We start from the raw sequence: 22,310 nt of genomic DNA on the forward strand, positions 1-22,310 counted from the left end.
GCCATTGTCACACTGTTGTCTGTGCCCATGGGCTATATATGCATACATATTCTTTGGCTAATCTCTTCACCTTCTACCTCCTCCCCCTGACATCTGTCAGTCTGTTCCATGTATCTATGCCTCTGGTTCTGTTTTGTTCATCAGTTTATTTTGTCCATTAGATTCCACATATTAGTGAGATCATATGATATTTGTCTTTCTCTGACTGACTTATTTCTCAAATGTTTTATTGTTATTTTTTAAAAAGACAAAATATACACAAACCATTTGACCTTAGAATTTATAAGATGAGTATCAAAACAAACGAATAGAAATTAGAAAAAAATAATTCACATGAAAGCAATGAAAATTAAAGTAGAAATAAAAGCAGAAATGTTTGAGATGATATATGAAATTGTATCAGACACTTCTATTCTCACGCAATATCCATTCCTGTATAGAGCTTTGATTTTTTTTCCCCCTCACATGGTCAGGAACTTCTGGGAAAGCTAATAAAGGAGGCTGAATTATTGGTGAAATGATCCTTTTCTTTCCCTTCCTCTACCTGCTGCTGATCAGAAACATGACTCCAATCATTAGATCTCCAATTATTCTTATGAATTTAAGGATTACAAGGATGGAAATTATTCATTGGGAATCAGAGCATGAAGACTAAGTCTGGGCACCTGATGAAGCCAGGGTGCCTACACACCTCTGCACCTTTTTTTTTTTTGAATATATATTTTTATTGACTTCAGAAAGGAAGGGAGATGGAGAGGTAGAAACATCAGTGATGAGAGAGAATCATTGATTGGCTGCCTCCTGCACACCCCACTCTGGGGATCTAGCCTGCAACCTGGGCACATGCCCTGACTGGGAATCGAACCGTGACCTCCTGGTTCATAGCTTGATGCTCAACCACTGAGCCACACAATCTGGACCCTCTGCACCTTTTTTACATGAGAGAGAAATGAACTTTTGTCTAATTTAAGACACTGCTTCTTAATTTTTTTTTGTAATATACCACATGGTCTATGTTATATGATACAAAATACACATTTTGTTTTTTGAAAGGGTAGTAAAATAAAAAAGGAAATCCTTGACAAACTTAGTTGAGAGAGAATGAAAAGAGAGAAAATGAATACAGCGTTAATGAAACACATTCTTCAATTGCAGAAAAGTTTAAAGATTTATATTAAAGCAACTTGTACAGCCCTATTTGGTTTGGCTCAGTGGATAGAGAATCAGCCTGCAGACTGAAGGGTCCCGGGTTCAATTCTGGTCAAGGTCACACGCCTGGGTTGCAGGTTCGATCCCCAGTGTGGGGGTGGTGCAAGCAGCAGCCGATCAATGATTCTCTCTCATCATTGATGTTTCTATTACTCTTTCCCTTTCTCTGAAGTCAATGTGTGTGTGTGTGTATATATGTGTGTGTGTATATATATATATATATATAGCATCTTGTACAAACTCATGATGATAAATTTGGAAAATCTGAGCGCAACAGATAACTTGTTATTAAGACAAACTATCCCACTTGACCCAAAATGATATAAAAAATTTGAACAGGCCAATAACCAGAATCAAATTCAGTGGCAGGCTCAGATGGTCTTACTGAATTTTGTCTAAGATCATACATCATGTAATTCCTATGTTATTTAAATAATTCCTGTCCACAGACAAAGATGAAAGGCCCTTAATTCATTGTAGAAAATATCATAAATATTGCACAGGAGGGAAAAAAAAAGACAAATCTACTTACAAATATAGAAGCAAATATTTCAAATAAACGATTAGAAGTCTGAACCAGCTATCCATTTATAAAGTTATGATATAAACAAATGGGATTAATTTCAGTAAAACAAGGACTTCAGAAATAGAAACTTTATCAACTTAGTTCATTAAAACAACAGACTAAAGGATATCGATAGATGTTGAAAAACTATTCAATAAAATATAGAGCTCTCATGAATAAAGAGAGTAGGATTAGAAGGAAGCTACTTAAACAAATACCATTTACTAAAAACAGAAAACACCATTTTAAAGGGTAGAATATTAAGTCCATTTACCATTAAAATCTGGAATCAGTACTAATCACTTCACCTATTTACTCACTTAATCTTCACACCAGCCTTTAAGCAAGAGACTATTAATCTTCCCATTTAAAGATGGATAAAGTGAGGCAGAGAGAGGTTATGGCAATTTGGTCCAGCCAGTGATCAGTGATACCGGATTTGGACTCAGGCAGTCTGGGTCCAGGCTTTTTTCCTACCTGCGTCCACTCCCGTTGATTGGGTCTCTGGTGCGCTGATGCCCCTGTCAATAGCCTGTCTGTTCACCAGGACTCCCATGCCCTTCAGAATCAGCTTCTCAGTGCTTTCAAGGGCCACCTGGCGCTGCATTGCTCAGGCTGTCGCGGGTCAGGGCGCATGCGTAGTGCTCCTGCTTGGGATGAACACCACGTGGTCCACGTATCCTGCGCGCGGAGTGCAGCGCCAGCGCTGGTCAGGGCGCATGCGTAGTGCCCCTGCGTGGGATGAACGCCACGTGGTCCACGTAATCTGCGCGCGAGTGCAGCGCCAGCGCGTCAACGTGCGCAGCAGCTTCCCGGACGTGTGGCAGGTCTGGGTGCGTCGGGGCTTCTCCAGCTTGGTGGCCTTGTTCTCGGGGGTCAGAGACGGGATCCAGGAGCTGGGCAGCCTCTGTCCTTGTCCTTGCTGCAGACGGGCATCAACCGGTCTGTTGCCGGACGGATCCTTGGACCTTGGACGTGAAGGGGTTGAAGGGACGGCTTTCCATGGCCGCCTCCTTCTCCAGGAAGCCCTGCACCTGGTCCTGCACGGTGGCTGCTGCAGCTCTTGGCGCTCCTCACGCCGGGCACCCTGGTGCTCTTGTCGGCCTTCATCTGCAGGGTGATCTCCTTCTTCTGGTGCAAAATGTACTCCAGGGTGGCCTCACGCTCCTCCAGGAAGCCATCTGGGGTGCTGGTGGGGTTGTGGCAGGACTGTAGAGAGAAGCACAGCAGCCCAATCCTTGACGGTATCCCGGCTCAGTGGAATGTTCTGGGCTCCGTAACCTGAGGCCTCAGTGTCCGCTTCCTTCTCACAGTAAGTGTACATAGCAGTTGTTCTTGCCCTACCGGGCATCCTCACAAATGATTCCTCGTTCCTTTGTGGCTTCTTCAACTAGGTCCCTACACCGGAAAGGAGACGGAATTTTGTCTCTTTAATTTTACCCAGCTCCCTTTGGATTAGTGTTTTCATGCTATAGTTTCCCCCATTCTTTTACTGATAACCTATCTATATTCAAAGTTGCCAATTCGTGGATGACAAATAGTTCTTGCTTTTTTCCTGCTTGACAATCCCTGCCTTTTGCTTGCAGTGTGTAGATAATCTACACTTAGTATTATTACTGACACAGTTGGATTTACATCTGCCATCTTGCTAGCTATTTTCTCTTCGTTCCATCTGTTCTTCTATCCTTTCCCCCTCTTCTCTGCCACCTTTTGAGTTAATGGAGTTTTTTTTTTTGTTTTCTTTTAAAAAGCCATTGTTCTGGTAAGCCCACCACGTCAGGATAAGCAAATTCTTGTCCTTCTAAAAGATCTGTTTTCCATATGTGCAAATTATTTGCCTGGATAAAGTGAACTGCAAGAATTTCCTGAAGATAAGAGTGACCTTATTTATTAGGTTGCAGTCTTATTTTTCTGCAGGAGACTCTCTTGGAGCAAATAGTTACCTTAAGTTGACTCATGTCTTCTCAGCTGTCATCCTAAATTGCTAAGTTTAACTTATCTACAAGTAGGAGAATGGGTAAATAAGGACATTGTTAGACATTTGAATATTATACAGCAGTGAAAATTAATGTAGCAATATGAATTAACATGAAAATGATGAGTCTCAAAAGCAGTGGAAAAAACAAGTTAATGCATGCCTGCAGTATGAAATCATTCATTTAAATTCAAGAACACATTAGTAATGAAACTACAAATAAAAACAAAAATGATGAAGAGAAAATTCAGAATAGTTCCTGGCCCCTTCTACAAAATAAAATAAGAGAAGAATGTGATTAAGGAGTGTCACAGAGTTTCAATAGCACTGCCCAGTTATTAAGGGGAATGGACTATTCGTGGTTCTTCGATTTATACTTGTTTAAACGCTGTATATATTGTACATTTTAAAAGATATTAATTCAAGAGGCAAAATGCTAAAGTGGTATAGGAATTTCCTGAAGAATTTCCTGAAGATAAGAGTGACCTTATTTATTAGGTTGCAGTCTCATTAGTTTTACCCAGCTCTCTTTGGGTTAGTGTTTTCATGCTATAGTTTCCCCCATTATTTTACTGATAACTAATATAGGAATCAAAACATACTCTGTTATCCTCTTCCCTTTTCTAATCAAGTATCACCTGGCATTCAGTCACCAGTAAATTGGGGTATTTTCAAATTGCCTCCACACTCCAGCCCTCAATTTTATTTCTGTAAGATAAGGAGAAAATTTTGACTTTTTAATATTTTTAAAAAAATATGTTTTTATTGATTTCAGAGAGGGAGAGAGAGAAACATCAATGCTGAGAGAGAATCATCGATTGCCTGCCTCCTGCCCACCCCTTACTGGGGATCAAGCCCGCAACCCAGGCATGTGCCCTGACAGGAATCAAACCATGACCTCCTGGTTCATAGCTTGATGCTCAACCACTGAGCCACTCCAGCTGGGCGAGAAACTGGTTTTATAACCTCTAATGTTTCTTACAGAAATAAAATGCTTTGATTTTATAACTATACTAGAGGCCCAGTGCACAAAAATTTGTGCACTCGGGGGTTCCCTCAGCCCGGCCTGTACCCTCTCGCAGTCTGAGACCCCTCGGGGGATGTCCACCTGTTGGCTTAGGCCCACTCCCCGGGGGATTGGGCCTAAGCTGGCAATCAGACATCCCTCTGGCAGCTCGGGAGCCCTCAGGGGATGTCTACTTGCCAGCGGGGAGCAGGCCTAAGCTGCAGTCAGACAACCTTAGCGCTGCTGAGGAGGCTGGAGAGGCTCCAGCTACCACCGCTGTGCTGGCAGCCATCATCCTGACTTGTGGCTGAGCAGAGCTCCCCCTGTGGGAGCACACTGACCACCAGGGGGCAGCTCCTGCATTGAGCGTCTGCCCCCTAGTGGTCAGTGTGTGTCATAGTGACCAGTCATTCCCAGTGGTTCTGCTGTGAGGGTCAATTTGCATATTACCCTTTTATTATATAGGATTTAAATCTCCCCCACACTAAAAAACAAAACAAAACACACCAAACTGGAATCAGTCTATCACTACTGTTTTGGTCTTTCTTTGGAGCAATAGCTAATGCAATATGAACAAGAAATGCCATATTTACAATAAATATTATAGAAAAGAGACATGTTGATGACATGATTGTAAAGTTAACCCATGAAACTCTCAAGTGTGAAAATTAAGATGAGAATTTGATAAAATGGTGAATCAATTCATAAAGTGCTAAGTACTCAATGTTCCTTATGTAAGTGCCAAGAAGAAGAAGAAGAAGAAGAAGAAGAAGAAGAAGAAGAAGAAAAAGATGTGGGTTAGAGATTGTCTGTGAAGACGTGTTAGAGTGATCAAAGAAGGTATCTCTGGAGAGATGACATTTCAGCAAGACCTTGAATGATTAAATCTGTCTTGACCCGGCGTGGTGGGTGAGTGTCAAATGCCAAATTTTAGGAAGGAGGTGTTAGATTTAAAGGCCCTCAGGGACACACTGTTTTCAAGGGAAGGTTGGGAAACACTGGCTGGAGTTTGAGAAAGGAGCTTACTGTGCAAAGTCACAGACTGAGGCATCTTTTCCAGCTCCCAGCGATTGTACTGATTCTGTTGGGCTGGTTGCTGGTGAGCCAGGCCAGGAGATGGGAATAATTCTTTAAAAAATCTCAGATTTATCCTCACTGTTGGAGAAGAACACACCCTTTTACCTAAGCCTGCTGATTTTAGGTATGTTGGAAACATTCTTTTCCTGCAAAGGAGATGAAAAATTCCAGTAGCTAAAGACCACCAGGGGCAAACCTTTTGTTCAACAAAGTAGGTTGGTTTACTGCAGTGAGGGAAGGCATGCTAGGTGACCCGTGAAGTATGGTTTGGTAAGAAGGAACAGGGAGAGATTTTATTTTTTAAATGAGGCTTGTGCTTGTGTTAAATGATTCTTAGAAAGAGAATCATCTCTGAATTGTTTGCTGTTATGGAGAAGTGGAAGTTGCAAAGCAGGGGTCGGGACATCTTTTGTAGAAATCAGTAGCCCTCAAAGGAGAGGGTCATTACGATCTTCTCCAGCTCAGTATGACCTTTGGAGAGATATGCTTTAATGTGAACTTTGGAATTGGCTTTATTGTGCCTGTTCTTACAATCTGGTTAATGGTAGGTCTGATATTTAACATCTCAGAGAAAAAGTATAAAATGTCCCTGACATTTTTGGGAAACCAGGGCTGTGATCAATAGTTTTCTCAGCCCCTCTGTGCTTGACATGCAGAATAAACCCTCAGAATAGCCACAGGCTGGCTTAAATTAGACCAACTAGCTCCCATCCAAGTCAGATTAGCCCTAGTTAGGAATAGAGTCTTAATTGGATTGGCCTGTTTTGCTGAACTGCCAATTGAATGTAAATACATATTTTTTCTATTGAACTAAAAAATTTATTTTCCAAAAATATTACCCAAGGCAAAACAACCTAATAAACCAGTTCAAATGAAAATCTAGTCCTTTTTCAAATTTTTTAATTGTAAAATTACATAACATTAGTTATATATTTTAACCATTTTTAAGTGGACAGTTCAGTAGTGTTAAGTATATTGACATTATTGTGCAGCAGATCTCCAGAACTTGTTTATATGCAACACTGAAGCTCTATATTCATTAAACACCACCTTCCCTCCTCCTCCCCTTAGCTCTTGGTAGCCCCTTTCTATTTTCGGTTTCTATGATTTTGACTATTTTAGATGTTTCATATGAATGGAATCATACAGTATTTGTCCTTTTGCACCTGACTTACTTCATTTAGCACAAATGTCCTCGAGGTTCATTCATGTTGTAGCCTGATAGGATTTCCTTATTTTTTAAGGTTGAATAAAAATTGTATGTATATACTACATGTTATTTATCCATTCACCTGTCAATGGATAATTGGGTTACTTCCCTCTCTTGTGCTGTCATGAATATGGATGTGCAAAGATCTCTTCAAGATCCTGTTTTGAATTATTTGGATATATACATATACCCAGAAGTGTGGGATTGCTGGATCATATGATAATTATATTTTTAATTTTCTGAGGAACCTCCAGATGTGGAGTGTTCAACAGTGCTCAAGGTTTCCAACTCTGCCACACCCTCACCAACATGTAATTTCTGTTCTTTTGATGTTGGCACTCCTGATGGGTGGGAGGTGATATCTCCCTGTGGTTTTGATTTATGTTTCCTTCTTTATTAGTGATGTTGAGCATCTTTTCATGTGCTTATCAGTAATTTGTGTATCTTCTTTGGAGAAATGTGTATTCAAGTTCTTTTCCCAATTTCTAATTGGGTTATTAATTTTTGTTGTTAAGTTGTAGGAGTTTCTTACATATTCAGTATATTAAGCCCTTGTTTGATATATGATTTGAAGTTGTTTTCTCCCATTACATAGGCTACCTTTTTACTCTGTTCATTGTTTCTTTTGATGTGAAGTTTTCAAGGTTGGTTCAGTCCCATTTGTCTAATTTTTTTGTGCATGTCAATAAGCAACAGTGCTCTAAATTTTTTTTCAATTAAAGTTTACATTCAGTTTATTCTGTATAAGTTTCAGGTGTACAGCATAGTGGCTAGCTAGACAATCACATACTTTACAAAGTGTTTCCCCCAAGGTTTCCAGTATTTACTTGGCACCATATACAGTTATTATAGTATTATTGACTATATTCCCTATGCTATACTATACATCCCTGTGACTGTTTGTAACTACCAATTTGTTCTTCTTAACTCCTGTCTATTTTTGTTAGTGCTTTTGGTATAATATCCAAGAAATCATTACCAAATCTATGTTATAAGCTTCCCCCCTATTTTTTTTTTTTAAATAAGTTTAAGTTTTAGGTCTTACAGTTGTCTTTAATTTTGAATTAATTTTTGTGTATTATGTAATTGATGACATTACTTCTTCTTATATTGAATATCTGTTAACATTGATTTATAATTTTACTAGAGGCCCAGTGCATGAAATTCGTACACAGGAAGGGTCCCTAGTGGCTGCCGGCCACCAGCTGGGGCCTCTCTTCCCCCAGCTGCCTGTTGTCAAAGCCCACCATGTTCTGCGCCACCCCCTGGTGGTCAACGCATGTGTAACTCCTGGTTGAACTCCTGCCCATAGGGACAATTTGCATATTAGCCTTTTATTATATAGGATGCTTTCAAAATTTCTATACATATTTAAAAGGGATTTACTTACCTACCTTCCAATACCACAGGCTTCTGTATTTGTCTATATTATTTACCCTTACAAGGGCCTTGATGGAGGCAGAATGAAGAGTGTCAAGAATTATGGGTTTTGATGTGGTTGGCTTCTAGCTTGCCTGGGGTGCAGGAACCTTTTCATTGGTTTCTGGATTTCTCACAAGGTATTTTGTTGTTAGATCCATGTATCTGTTGGGGAAGGGAGGTCTAGGGCTCCCTATTCCATCATCTTGCTCCCTTCCAATTCTCCCAATCTACTTTTTAAAATGAGCACCTGCAGGCACTCTTCACTTGATTTAGTTAAGGATCTTCACAAAGTTTTTAGGAAGTCTGTGCTTGGAAAAGTCTGGAAGAGATTTAAGGAAAGTATACCAACATACATCCAAGTTTATTAAGCGAAAGCAGAGTGCTTGGTTCTTCCCTTCCTTATTCTTCTCTTCAAAAGTATTATGGCCCTAGCCAGTTTTCTCAGTGATTAGAGTGTTGGCCTGGGGACTGAAGGTCAGGAGTTCAATTCCAGTCAATGGCACAGACCTCAGTTGGAGGTACGATCAAGGCTCCATCCCTGGCCCCGGGTCAGAGCACTTGTGGGAGGCAATCAGTGTTTCTCTCTCTCTCTGTTTCTCCCCCTCTCCTCCCTTCCTCTCTCTCTCTCAAAATCAATGGGAAAAATATTCTCAGGTGAGGATTAACAAACAAACAAAGTATTATGGACAAATATTTTCAGATTTCATGCCAGGTTCTGGGAGAACAAAGAATAATGGCACTACCCATGTCCTCTTTTTATGGACTATAAACTGAGGTTCAAAAAGGTTGAAATAAATTAAAGCAATATATCTGGTAATTGACTAAACTGTGATTTCAATTTATGCCTGTCTGAACCCAATTCCTTTTTTTGTTTTGTTTTGTTAATCCTCACCCGAGGACATTTCCTATTGATTTTTAGAGAGAGTGGAAGGGAGGGGGGAGACAGAGAAACATTGGTTGCCTCCTGTATGTGCCAGGGGATTGAGCCCCCATTGAGTCTCCAACCAAGGTATGTGCCCTTGATTGGAATGGAACGCATAGCCCTTCAGTCCACATGTGACGTTCTATCCACTGAGCCAAACTGGCCAGGGATGAACCCAATTCCTTTAAGAAAACCTTTGTTAGAAAGAAACCAAGACTTTCAGACAGCTCTAGGCAACCGTTACGGGTGTCTCTTAGGCTTTCCCTATCACACAATTCTCTTTTCTCTTTAAATCTCTTACCTGATGGCCCAATCTGCTTTGTCGCTTACCTGAACTTAGAAGGCTGACATAGCTTTGTATGAAGGAATGGTATCAGATAGTTATTTCCTTAGCTTTCTCTGGTTCAAAGAGAAAATTAGGCTTCAATGAAGAACAAATTGATTGGGCTGATATATGATTTTTAGTACTTATCTATATTTTTTTCTTGCCTCTTGGCTTCTTTTCTTCTGTTTATAAAATGAGGCTTAGTGCAATTCAACTCCCAGGGAGAACTTTTGCCCTCGAGATAGATAAAAACTCAGTGCAGGCAGCACAGACGTTTCAGAGAGCAGCATCTTTGAGCATCCCTGCAGTTTTCAATTAGAAGGTTACTGAGAATGTGGCTATCAGTGTAGGAAAAAAATCTTTGAATGTCCGCTCAAGAGTTTAGGTGGCTGGCCTGGGAGACTAGTAGGATATATTGGGTAGTTATTATTGAAAGAAACGCCACCTCTTATTTTCCTCTCCTAATAAGAGGTTTGGGCAGATAGGTGAATTGAGAACTAGATTCAGAGTGCTGCTTTTGAAGGCCTCCAGCCAGGAAAAGGATGGTCTTGCATTTGCATCTAAACTGGAGAAATCACTGAGATGATAATGTGGCAGTGATTTTTGTTTTGGTTCTGAAGTAAAATCCAATGAGGGAATGAAGTGCAGGGGAGTGAAGAAACATTTGATTGATATTTCTCTTTGGGGTTTTTCTCTCTTCCTTTCTCTCCATCCTGTAAGTATCTGCTCACCCAGAGAGTACTCAATGAGCTATGGCAACAGATGCCTGCTTGGCCATGCAGTTCTTCAGTTTACAAAGATATAGCAAAACTGAGGAAAAATACTATTTTTCTCTAATCCAGAATTGAGAGCACTAATTACTGCACTGAAGGAAAGGAGATCTCTGGACAAGGATGCTATCATACAATACAGGCAGTTGAGATTATTTTTATTTTCTTAAATAGATGGACCAGATGATATCTGGGACATGTGGATCTTAAGCAAAGATGTTCACAATGGGTACTCTTGTGTCTCATAGGGCTTTCAGTATTTCTACTTTGAAATTAATGAATGTATACATCCAGCTGTTACGACACACTGCATGCTAGAAAGATAACATCAAAATACCTCCAAGTTGTATAAAAATAAAGACAACTGCTTATTTTTCTCAATATCCTGAGGATATTTAATTTTTGTTTTGTAAGGGTTTGCCTGCTTTACTTGTACATTATTGGAAAGTTGCCCTATTTGTGAAATCTAGAAACTTAGATTTAAAGCTCCTGCATAAAACCCCTTACTTAAATGTGAAGCAACATGTATAGACCATATTTTCAAAATGAAAATGAATAGTTCTTTACATGAAGACTGCACCCTCACATCGAGATTTCCTGTAACTTAATTTCTTAAGCACTGCTTTGTGCTTTTTTCCCTACCCCCATCTTTCAGCATGCTTTTATTTATTGTTCAGGTATAAAGGTATAGAAGGCAGGTGCTTTGAAAACACTAGTTAATGCTACAAGCACCACATAGACTTACATTTATTAAGGATTTAGGATAACTTTGAGAAGTGCTTCACTTGTTCTTATAATGATTATTCTGAAATAGAAGGCCTCTTTTCAAGATACACTAGCAACTCTATTTTAATACAACTCTGCAACCAAAACACAGTCTTCATAAGTTCATTAGAGTCAAGAACTACCAACTTCCAATGTATCATCTATGTTTATGGGTTACATTGGATTTAAAGAGCACAATAGTTCATTAGAATCGAATTTGCTTAAAATGTATGTACTCAAAGGGAGGCCCTGGGAATGAGGGAGACATAAAATGGCTGAGGCTGAGGTAACTAGGTAACTGGCTGTCTGGGACTCTACCTGTGTAGGAAAGACCGGAGAGAGTCCGGTGGAGAGAGAATACCAAGGGATATTGAACAATTAGCTGTGACTTTGAATGCTTTCCCCAATTCAGACACACATTGATTGGTAGAGGGTGGAGGTATTTTCAACTTCAGTTGCTTGAGCACAGATCTTTCCCAAGTCATTAGCTGACCACTAAACTATACAGACTTAAGGGAAACCCCCAAGAAACCAGAATAAAAATAAGAATAAGAAGAGCATACTACTTGGGAGATATTTTCTTAGCAGTTAAAATCTAGGCAAGAAAATAATAATAGTCACCATCGTTACTATTATCTATAATATTAAAAGTGTAATATGCAAATTAGCCGAATGGCCTAACAGCAGAACGCCCCTCTGGATGACCACGCGATGACACATACTGGCGCCAGGCCAGCCAAGGCAGGTGCGATGTGATTGGTCTGAGGGCCCACCATCGCCCCACAATCACCCTCAGAGGGAGGCCCTGGCCACTGGCAATCTATGGGGGGAGGGGAGGCTCTGCGATTGCCCCAAAGAGGGAAGCTCAGGCCACCCCCTGCTGGGCGATCAATGTGTGTCGGGGGGAGTGCTCCACAATCATGGGGGACTCCAGGGAACCGGGGATGCAGGTGGCGGATGTGGGCAGCACCAGGCCAAGGAAGGTGTGAGAGGGGCACAGGGCCAGGGCTGTGAGGCAGCCAGGGCTGCAAAGGCCCTGGCAGCCGCGTCTGTGAAGGTCTAACCTTGCACAAATTTTGTGCATCGGGCCTCTAGTTTATAGAATAATTAAAAAGGAATCCACAGCTCCTGAAATATATTATCTTAAAAAGGAATCCATGGTGCCCTGGCTGGTTTTGCTCAGTGGATAGAGCATCAGCTTGCAGACTGAAGGGTCCCAGGTTTGATGCCAGTCAAGGGCACATGCCTGGGTTGTGGGCTGATCCCCAGTGTGGGGCCTGCAGGAGGCAGCCAATCAATGATTCTCTCTCATCATTGATATTTCTATCCCTCTCTCCCTCTCCCTTCCTCTCTGAAATCAATAAAAATATATATTAAAAAAAGGGAATCCATGGTTTCTAAAATATATTATCCAAAATGTTCAGCTTTCAAACAAAAAATATAAAACATGCAAAGAAATTAATGTGTGAGTCATACTTGGGGATGGGGACTGATAAAAACTGACTCTATAAGGACTAGACAAGGGATTTAGCAGTCAAAGACTTCAATGGTTATAAATATGTTTGGAATTTCATTTTGGAAGAATTAAAGGAAAATGTAATAGCAATTATGTAACAAATGATGAATCCCAATAAAAAACTGAAAATATAGAAAAGAACCAAGTGGTATTTTTAGGTTTGAAAATGATAATACTAAAATTAACAAAAAAATATACTGTGTGGAATCACCAGCATATTTCAAATGTCTGACGAAATAGTAAGTGAACTTCACGGTAGAGCAATAGAAATTATCCAAGCCAAGGAACAGAGAAGGAAAAAACAAAAAGATTGAAGATAAATTAACAGTCTGAAATTAACAGTCTGAAAAATGCCAGAATGAGGAAGTGGCAATTCCTATCTCCAAACAGCAGTGATAAAAGTGGACAGAAATGTCAAAACAACCATTTAGGACTCTGGAAATTAACCAAAGGCATACAACAGTTTGACAGTATTAAAGATAAAGAATTGAACCTTGGATAAGAACAATCAGAGACTGTGGCAATTTAGCCTGAGGTGTTCTCATCACTCCCCCCCCCCCCCCCCCCCTTTTTTTAGGCTGGGCCTCTTGCAAGAAGGTTCCAAAGTTTCTTCTCAAAGGAAAGAGCTGCAAGTGGATGGGACTTTCAGGATCAGTGCTGAGCAGCTGAGAGACTTCATCTGGCTTTGTCAGAATCTCATCACTGTCAAAATATCTCAGTTTCCTGTGAAAAAGACTGCATGGTCCCAGTCCCAGGATTAATACATGCAGTGACTTCTTTCAGGGAAAAAAAAAATCACTTCCTCATTCAGTCCAGGCACAAATGAGAGCTAGAGTGTGCTCAAACCTGAGGGTGTCACATGGAGGTCTTTTTTTTAAAAAAAAATATTTTATTAAATGTATTGGGATGACATGATTAAGAAAATTATATGGGTTTCGAGTGTACATTTCTATAATACATCATCTGTATGTTGCATTGTGTGTTCATCACCCAAAGTCAAGTCTCCTTCCGTCACCATATATTTGACTCCCTTTACCCTTTTCTGCCTTCCTCCATCCCTCTTTCCCTCTGGTAACCACTGTACTATTGCCTGTGTCTGTGAGTTTTTGTTTGTTTGTCTTGTTTGTTCATTTGTTGCTTTCTGTTTTATAGCGCACATATGAGTGGATTATATGCTGCTTGACTTTTTTCATCTGACTTACTTTGCTTAGCATGTTATTCTGAAGATCCATCCATATTGTCGCAAATGGCAGTATGTCATCACCTCTTGTGGCTGAGGAGTGTTCCATTGTAATCTTCCGCAGGTCTGGGGTGGGGCTCCTAGGTCACACTCTGAGTGGCAAAGAATGAGAGGATTTTGTAAATTTTTGAAGAATACTAGTAAAGTACAATTTACTTGACTAGTAACCCAGGAAGAAATGATTTCTTTTTGCAAATGATTTCCCTTTTCATTTCAGCCATGGAGATGATTATGGAACTCAGGAAGTGAACATAATTTGATTATTGTTTTTTGAAGACTTTAGAAAGGAACAGCTGTGTGCACTTAGCCAGTGGGCTAATCAAGGTCTCAAGTGATGTTTCAGAGCTGTGCGCTGAGTCATCCAGCCCTGCTGCCACGCAGGGCAGTTCTGGTACAAGCTTGCATCAGGAAGAAGCTGTCCCTGAGAAGGTCAAATTCTTTCCCTCCTTCATTACTTTTAATGCTGTTTGTATTAGTATCATGAAGCAGGAGGAAATCACTGTCAAGCTGTTTCCTAAGTGGCTGTTACAGGGATGTGTTGTGTGCATCCTGGAAATGCACAGAAGGATCCGCTAGGCTTGGGAAGAAAAGATTAGAATTCTGCCAGGCTGGCGTGGCTCAGTAGTTGGGCATTTATCTATGAACCAGGAGGTCACAGTTCAATTCCAGGTCAGGGCATATGCCTGGGTTGAGGGCTCCGTGCTGTGCGAGGCAGCTGATCAATGATTCTCATCATTGATGTTTCTATTTCTCTCTCCCTCTCCATTTCTCTCTGAAATCAATAAAAATATGTTTTAAAAAAAAGAAATTAGAATTCCCATTATTTATTTATTTTTTAAGTGTGGTTTTTTATTTATTTAAAAAAGAGAGAGGAAGGGAGAGGGAGAGAAACATCAATCGGCTGCCTCTTGCACGCCCCCTACAGGGGATGGAGCCTGCAACCTGGGTATGTGCCCTGACTGGGAATTGAATCAGTGACCTCTCAGTGCATGGGACAATGCCCAAACAATTGAGCTACACTGGCCAGGGAAAATTCCCATTCTTTTTAAAGTATAAGATTGAAAAAATAAGCTTTACTATTACTCACTATAATTTTCATCAAATGTAAAATGTTATTTCTAAGATGTACCATTATTAGGTATTCCAAAAAGAAAAAAAAATACCAACAATTAAACCATGACATAGTACCTTCTGTATAATTTCAGACTTACTTAAAAGAGCCCCTTTCTACTTATTTAGACATAGATTTGTTAAAATTAGATATTGCTGTTGTGCAAACATGAAAAGGAGAATAGAGATACAATAAAGTTCATGCATGCTCAGGAAGTAATTAGGCCAGAGCTACTGTCTGGCTAACAGTGATCAATCATAAGACATATCTCAATTTCAGAGCCATCAGGATGTAAAAACCTGTCTTCAAGTCATTGAAATACAGTGAAATGCAGAGTGGTTCTGTATTGCAGGGGCGTCCCCCACATTCCTAAAGAAAAAAGGAGATGACCTAATGTTTCCCAGGCCCTGGCCCCTAGTCCTGACCCCAGGACAGGTTGGTACTTGCTCTTGGGAATGCAGGCTCAGGGATGTCACCAGACGTGGACACTTCTACTCCCAGCTTCCCCCGGCCTATCTTTTTTAAGCAGTCAGGGGATTTTACATGGAGGTCTAAATTTATTATCCTGAAGCTCAATAAAAGTAGCATCCAGTTAAGAGTTTTTTCCATTAAACTCTCTTAATTTCTCAAGAATGTAGAAGCAAACCAGCTAGCATTTCTGACTATTCAGGAGTGAGCTTTGGTGAAGATGGTAAAGATCCTAATCCAGCCTCCTCTTTCTCTCCTCAATCCTATATAATAAAGAGGTAATATGCAAATTAACCCTCACAAGATGGCTGCCTACAACCACGCCGGCAGGGGGGTTAGTGAGGGATGAACAGGCCAGCAGGGAGGGACAGTTTGGAGCAACCAGGCCAGCAGGGGGAGCAGTTGGGGGTGACCAGGCCAGCAGGGGGGGCAGTTAGGGGTTACCAGGCCAGCAGGGGGGGGGCAGTTGGAGTGACCAGGCCAGCAGGGGGGCAGTTGCGGGTGATCAGGCCGGTGGGGGGGGGGGGCAGTTAGGGGCAACCAGGCTGGCTAGTCTGGTGGGGGGGGACAGTTAGGAGTGACCAGGCAGGCAGGTAGGTGAGCGATTAGGAGCCAGCAGTCCAGCATTTTGAGAGGGATGTCTGACTGCCGGTTTAGGCCCGATACCTGGGATCAGGCCTAAACGGGCCTAAATCGGACATCCCCCAAGGGGTCCTGGATTGGAGAGGGTGCAGGCTGGGCTGAGGTGACCCCCTCCCATCCCCCGCACAAATTTTGTGCACCAGGCCTCTAGTGTATAATAAAGATTGTGACTTCACTATTTAATAAAGGAGCTCCACCAGTGAAAGGACCCTTTTCTGTGCTTGCAGTTCGTAACTGATTCCAGTATAGTGTCACTGCAGAGTGTGAGAAGCAGAACAGGCATCTGCTGTTGTCTTTATTGGGGATGCTTGTTTCAAGTTTATGGGAATCCCATTATTAGGCCTACAGGGAAAAAAAACCCACTTATAAACATGAAAAAACCAACAAAAATGAAATGTTCTTTCTATGAAATAGCAAAACTGTTCTTAAGAAAAAGAAAAGTAGGTAGGGTAAAATAAGCTTTATTGGGAAATATTTTCTCACCTTTATACTTTATGCCCATTTGGATACAATGAAAAAATATGCTTTGTTCAATTTCCCATTATGATGAGAACCAAATATTTTTTAGAATGTTCAAAAAAAATGAAAAGGGCATAAATAAATGTTTCTTACAGCTTCCTAAATGGGTGATCTGTATTGCAAACTGATCATAAATATGTAGAAGTCTAAGAAATAATAAAGGCATTAATTAATGAAGCTTAAATATGAAATAAATGTAGAGCCAGCAATTTACTTATGTGTAATTCCTATTTTTAAAAATTATATATTTGTATACAGTAATCATATTATTTGCAGATTATGATTGGTGTTGTAGTATCTAATTATTTGAAAATACTTAATTGATCAATAGGAGAAAAAAAGAGTGTCTACTTACCTTAATTCAAAGGCATACTCACAATGCAGGTCTAGCTGATTTTAAAAATATCCTATTGGCTCCCAAATCTTCTAGTAGATGACCTCTGATCTTAGTTGGTATGGTTGCCCCTGAGCAACTCCCCATGGAGACTGGTAGAACGAGGCTCTTTTTCTATCATCAGTGAATTGGAGACACTAAGGAAACTGAGTCTGAACCTCTCTGCATTTGGAGGTAACTTTACCTGGACCCTGGGATAAAGGCACACGGCGTAAGATGGGTTATTGCAGGAAATGCTGCAACTCTCCTTCAGCCTGGGTCATGGCAACACTGGTGGGATAACCTGAGTAATGCTGGCCAAAGTCTTTTACACAAGGATCTGCCTCCAACAAGCAGTGACTATGGCAGAACCTCAAAGTTATTGCCTCCTTGCTCCTCCCTTGGACCCAACGGCTAGGAGTGGAGCTCTCAGGATCACTTGTTCTGACTTTCAAACCAACAATGCTAAATTCTTCATCTCAAGTAATAGAACAGACTAGGGGCCCAGTGAACGAATTTGTGCACCTTGAAAGGAACTGTGGGCTGTGGGGCTGTGGTGGGCACAGGTGGGGTCTTGGCCCATCCTCAGCACCCCTGCCCAACCCCTCCCACTGTGGCCCCTGGTCCCCTGTCTGCCGGCAGCGCCGCTCCCACTGCCGCCGCTCCCACATGCTGATGGTGCCGGCCCTGCTCACACCTGCTGATGGCACCGAGCAATTGGGGCTGGCGCCAGCAGTGGGTACGAGTGGGACTGGTGCTGTCAGTGGGTGCAAGCGGCGGCTACTGCCGCAATCGCCCCTCAGGAGCAGGGGGAGGTGAAGACCTTAGGGGCGATTGGGGCCGGCAGCTGCCGCTTGCACCTGCTGACGGCACCAAGCGATTGGGACTGGCACCGGGCGCTGGCAGCGGGTGCGAGTGGTGGCTCTGGTACCAGCAGCAGGTGCGAGTGCCGGGCAGAACCATGGCACGCGGGAGAAAAGAATTTTCAGTAACCACCAGAGGCTTGTCCCTGTGACAGTGACCAGTGCCCTTCCTTGGTCTGGTGCTGCCGCTCACCTGCTCCACCATCCTGCCATGGCCGATGCCCACCATGTTCTGCATGTGCCCCCTGGTGGTCAGTGCATGTCATAGCGACTGGTTGTTTGGTTGTTCAGTTGTCCCGCCTTTGGGTCTCTTTGCATATTAGCCTTTTATTATATAGGACATTTGTACACCCGTGTTCAAAGCAGCAGCATTCACATAGCCAAAAGGGAAAAACAATTCACAAAATGTGGCATTTACATACAATATAATATTATTCAGCCTTAAAATTTTATAACATAGATGAACCTTGTAAACATTGTGCTAAGTGAAATAAGCCAGGCTCAAAAGGATAAATATTATATGATTCCACTTATATAAGGTACTTAGAGTAGTTTAACTCATAGAAACATAAAGTAGAATACCAGTGGCTGTGGGGAGAGGTGAATGGGGAGTTACTGTTTAATGGTTACACAGTTTCAGTTTGGGAAGGAAAAAGTTCTAGAGGTTGATGATTATGTTTTCACAACAATGTTAAAGTACTTAATACCACTAAGTTTACACTTAAAAATGATAATAATGGTAAATTTTGTATTACATGTATCTTACCTCAATAAAAAATATAAAACAAAAAGGCAGTCATTCCCCCCACCATAATAAATTGCACCCAAATCCCCAAATCCCCCACAACAACAAGGAAGTCACCACAAGGAGATACTTGGTTTTATTAGCATTGTGGACAGTGTATTGGGTAGTGTACTAGTATTGCTAGAGTTCAGAAGTGGCCAGATGATTTTGAGCGATTTGGAAATGCATTTGGGTATGGCACTAAACATCGTAGGGATGAAGCATGTATGTTGTAACTACCAAAATATGCAACTGTATAATTATTTCCAGTACTTTCTTTCCCTCCTCACCAACACGGGTTTGCCAAGTGTCCATTATCCACCGTAGTCCTGCATCAGATTAACCATTACTAAGGAGTGTTGAGTGCAGCAAATATTAGGTGCTTTCCTTGCTCCAATTACAACTCAAGAAAGGATAGAACCAATGAGAGTATTTGTAAAATAACTCAGTTTGAAGTCTCATTTTACAATTTTATCCCTGACACTACGCATCTTTCTCTTACATTTTTAAGAAATTAGATTTGTCTAGTGCAGCAGTTCTCAACCTGTGGGTCGCAACCCCTTTGGCGGTCAAATGACCCTTTCACAGGGGTCCCCTAAGACCATCCTGCATATCAGATATTTACATTACGATTCATAACAGTAGCAACATTACAATTATGAAGTAGCAACGAAAATAATTTTATGGTTGGGTCACAACATGAGGAACTGTATTTAAAGGGCCAGAAGGTTGAGAACCACTGGTCTAGTGCAAAGGACATGGACTTGGAGCCATACAGTTGCCTCTTTTTTATCGTAATCTTTAACTTCTCCATATCAGTTTCCTCACTTGTAATTTGGGGGAAATGACTTTGACCTTTCAGAGTTTCTTTGAGGAGTATGTGAGATAAAGAAAGTGACAAATATAAGAGCCTGACATACAGCACAGGTTTAGTAAATGTTAGTCTTCCTTCCCCTCTCTCTCCTCTTCACAGTTGATCATATTATCAGAGGTTTGGACATTCAGTTGGAAGCCAACTTAATGGCATGGAGTGGTGGGAAGGATGTGAGTGATAACGAATGCCGGCTGTCAGGATGGAATCCCAGCTCAGCAATCTGCCAGCAGAGTAACCTCAGGCATGTTTCTCTAATATCTTATTTTTCAGAGAAATATATGCAACATATAAAATTGTAAATAACACTCTGCATTTTTAATGGAAACAAGTATGAAATGGAATTCATGAGGATTTCTGTTTGTTAGGCACTCTTTTATAGGAGTACTGCAAACAAAGTACAACTATATGCAAAATTGCACGTTTTAACCATTAAAACAAAAAAAATTAATCAGCCATGCTAGAGGAATGACTAAATTAACATTCTATTCTTCATGGAGAAAATGAAATTGCAAAATTTTTCCCATATAAGAAAGAAATCAAAGAGTATGCAGGTTACAAAAACGAATAAAAATATGTTCTGTATGTGTATTCTGAATTTTGTGGTAATGGGGGAGTTTTTCAGATGTTTGTAGATAATTTTTGTGATTTTTCGTTCTAAATGAGCATGCACATTTATATATAATTCTGGATTTTTCATTTTATATTCTTTTTCTTAAGTTGGGCACCAACCACAACAGATTCCTGGAATTGTCCCTTACCAGATCCTCGTTCAAGAGGGATGATGGGGACCCTAGACCAGAGGTTGTCTCAGGGGCATGGGAGGCAAGAATTCCACCTATAGAATCATGTTGTCTTTCTGTAATGATCCCAAAAACCTTGAGTGATGAAAATAAAAAGAAGAAAAAAATAATTTCACAACTACTATTTGAAGTTCTATTTTTATTTTCACATTTAGATTTTTTTTATACCAGGCACTGTTTCACATGCATTATCTCACTTAATAACCACAACTCTGTGGGGTATACATCCTGTTCTTATCTCAGTTTAATACGTGAGGAAAATGAGAATTGGGAAGGTATGCCGTTGTGCACAATTTCCAGGCTAGAGATCACATTATCAGGTGTTTGAAAGCATGACATGAACAGAGATTATGAGAAGTCATTTGCATGGTAGCCATTCCCACCTATGTGAAGGCACTTGTGAGCACATTACACAGTGAGTAACTGCGTGCATTTTCCTACGTATACTGCTACTGGGGGTTGATAAATAAAGGGACTTGGGGGCCTCTACCGAGACTTTGTCAGCCTAAATTTTTCTAGTTGCTAAGTAGGGACTGTGATACTTTCATAAGCTCCCATTTATCACAACTAAAGAGGTCTCATTGGGTGAAGGGGTCAGGTGTGTTGTTTTTAATTGTTTATGGTTTTAATATGAAAGCAGCATGTTTTGGCCATGATTAAAATCATCTTTCTACCTCATTTTATTTTTTTTTAAAGCTCTAAATGTGAGGCCTAAACTCCCTTGACATTTCTATTTAATTAAAATGATTTATAAATGAAATAAACAAGTGAATTAATCATGCTTGCTGCAATAATATTGCCATTCTGTAACCCAGATTGAGGTCAGTATGTAAAAATGATGCAAAATAAGAAGTGGGGTTCACTGCTTCTTTGGACAATGAAAAATGATGTCACAAGTCAAGTACTTTATTTTCCAAAATAATATTTAGGTTATTTAGTCTTCACATAATTTATTTCTATAAATGGAAACACATTTTATGACTTAACAGTCAATAGGAACTTTTGTATAGGTGAAATGGTTTATATTAAAAATAAAAGTATGTGTATGCAAAAGGGATCGATTTAGCTATATGTAAATAATTTGGCAAAGAGTTCAAGACATAACTTGAACCCAAATCTGTCTGATAATTTAAAGTTTCAGAAATGGTTCTAATAGTCTTAAACTCTTCATAGTTCTTTTTCAGAACTTTTTATAATGAAAAATTTCAAAAAAATCACACAAACTAGGGAAATTGTATTTTTAAAATCCCCATATAATTAACATGTGTATTCAGCAAATATCAACATTGTGTTATTGTGTCCATTTTTTAAAAAAATGTACCCCCCACATGTATTTTTGCTAGAATATTTTAACATAAGTTGCATATACGATGGCATTTTGCCCATCGGAAGTGGAATTGATGAAATAGAAGGCAAGTGTGATGCATGGTACCTGAAATGACAGGGTTTACAATCTGGTTGAGGAGATATCACCATGACCCACTGACCATGAAACCAATATGTGGTGCACATTGGTTTACAGGCAATTTCCTAAAGCCTTGGCCTTTCTTGTATAAAATGACATGATGAAAGTAATCACTCTGGAATGGAACATTTGAAGAAGATGAATGGAGAAATGCATGTGGGGAGGGAGCATGCACCAGCCCTGGACTGATGGGAGGGATTTAAGAAGAGGACAATGGCATGGTGAAATGGTATTTAAGGAAGAATGATATATATGTAGGATGAACCAGAGCATAGATGTGATGATGGAGAACTTTGTTTGGCTCCTGTTGCAGTAGTTCAGGCATGACTTTGTTGAAGATTAAATTAGAGTAGCAATCCTGGGAATTAAGAGAAGGGCAAAATCTTCAGGTATCCTCAGTAAATATACA

The 22,310-nt window shown here is 40.5% G+C and overlaps 1 pseudogene; it reads right to left on the bottom strand.

Annotated features, from left to right (window-relative positions):
• Positions 1–2,399: 2,399 nt before the first annotated feature.
• Positions 2,400–3,098, bottom strand: LOC138997347 (nitric oxide synthase-interacting protein pseudogene; annotated as a pseudogene).
• Between the last annotated feature and the right edge of the window lie 19,212 nt (positions 3,099–22,310).

Source organism: Myotis yumanensis, unplaced genomic scaffold (genome assembly GCF_028538775.1).
Source record: "Myotis yumanensis isolate MYYU_CA2020_CCGP unplaced genomic scaffold, mMyoYum1.0.hap1 SCAF_18, whole genome shotgun sequence".
In the NCBI taxonomy this organism is placed as follows: Eukaryota; Metazoa; Chordata; class Mammalia; order Chiroptera; family Vespertilionidae; genus Myotis; species Myotis yumanensis.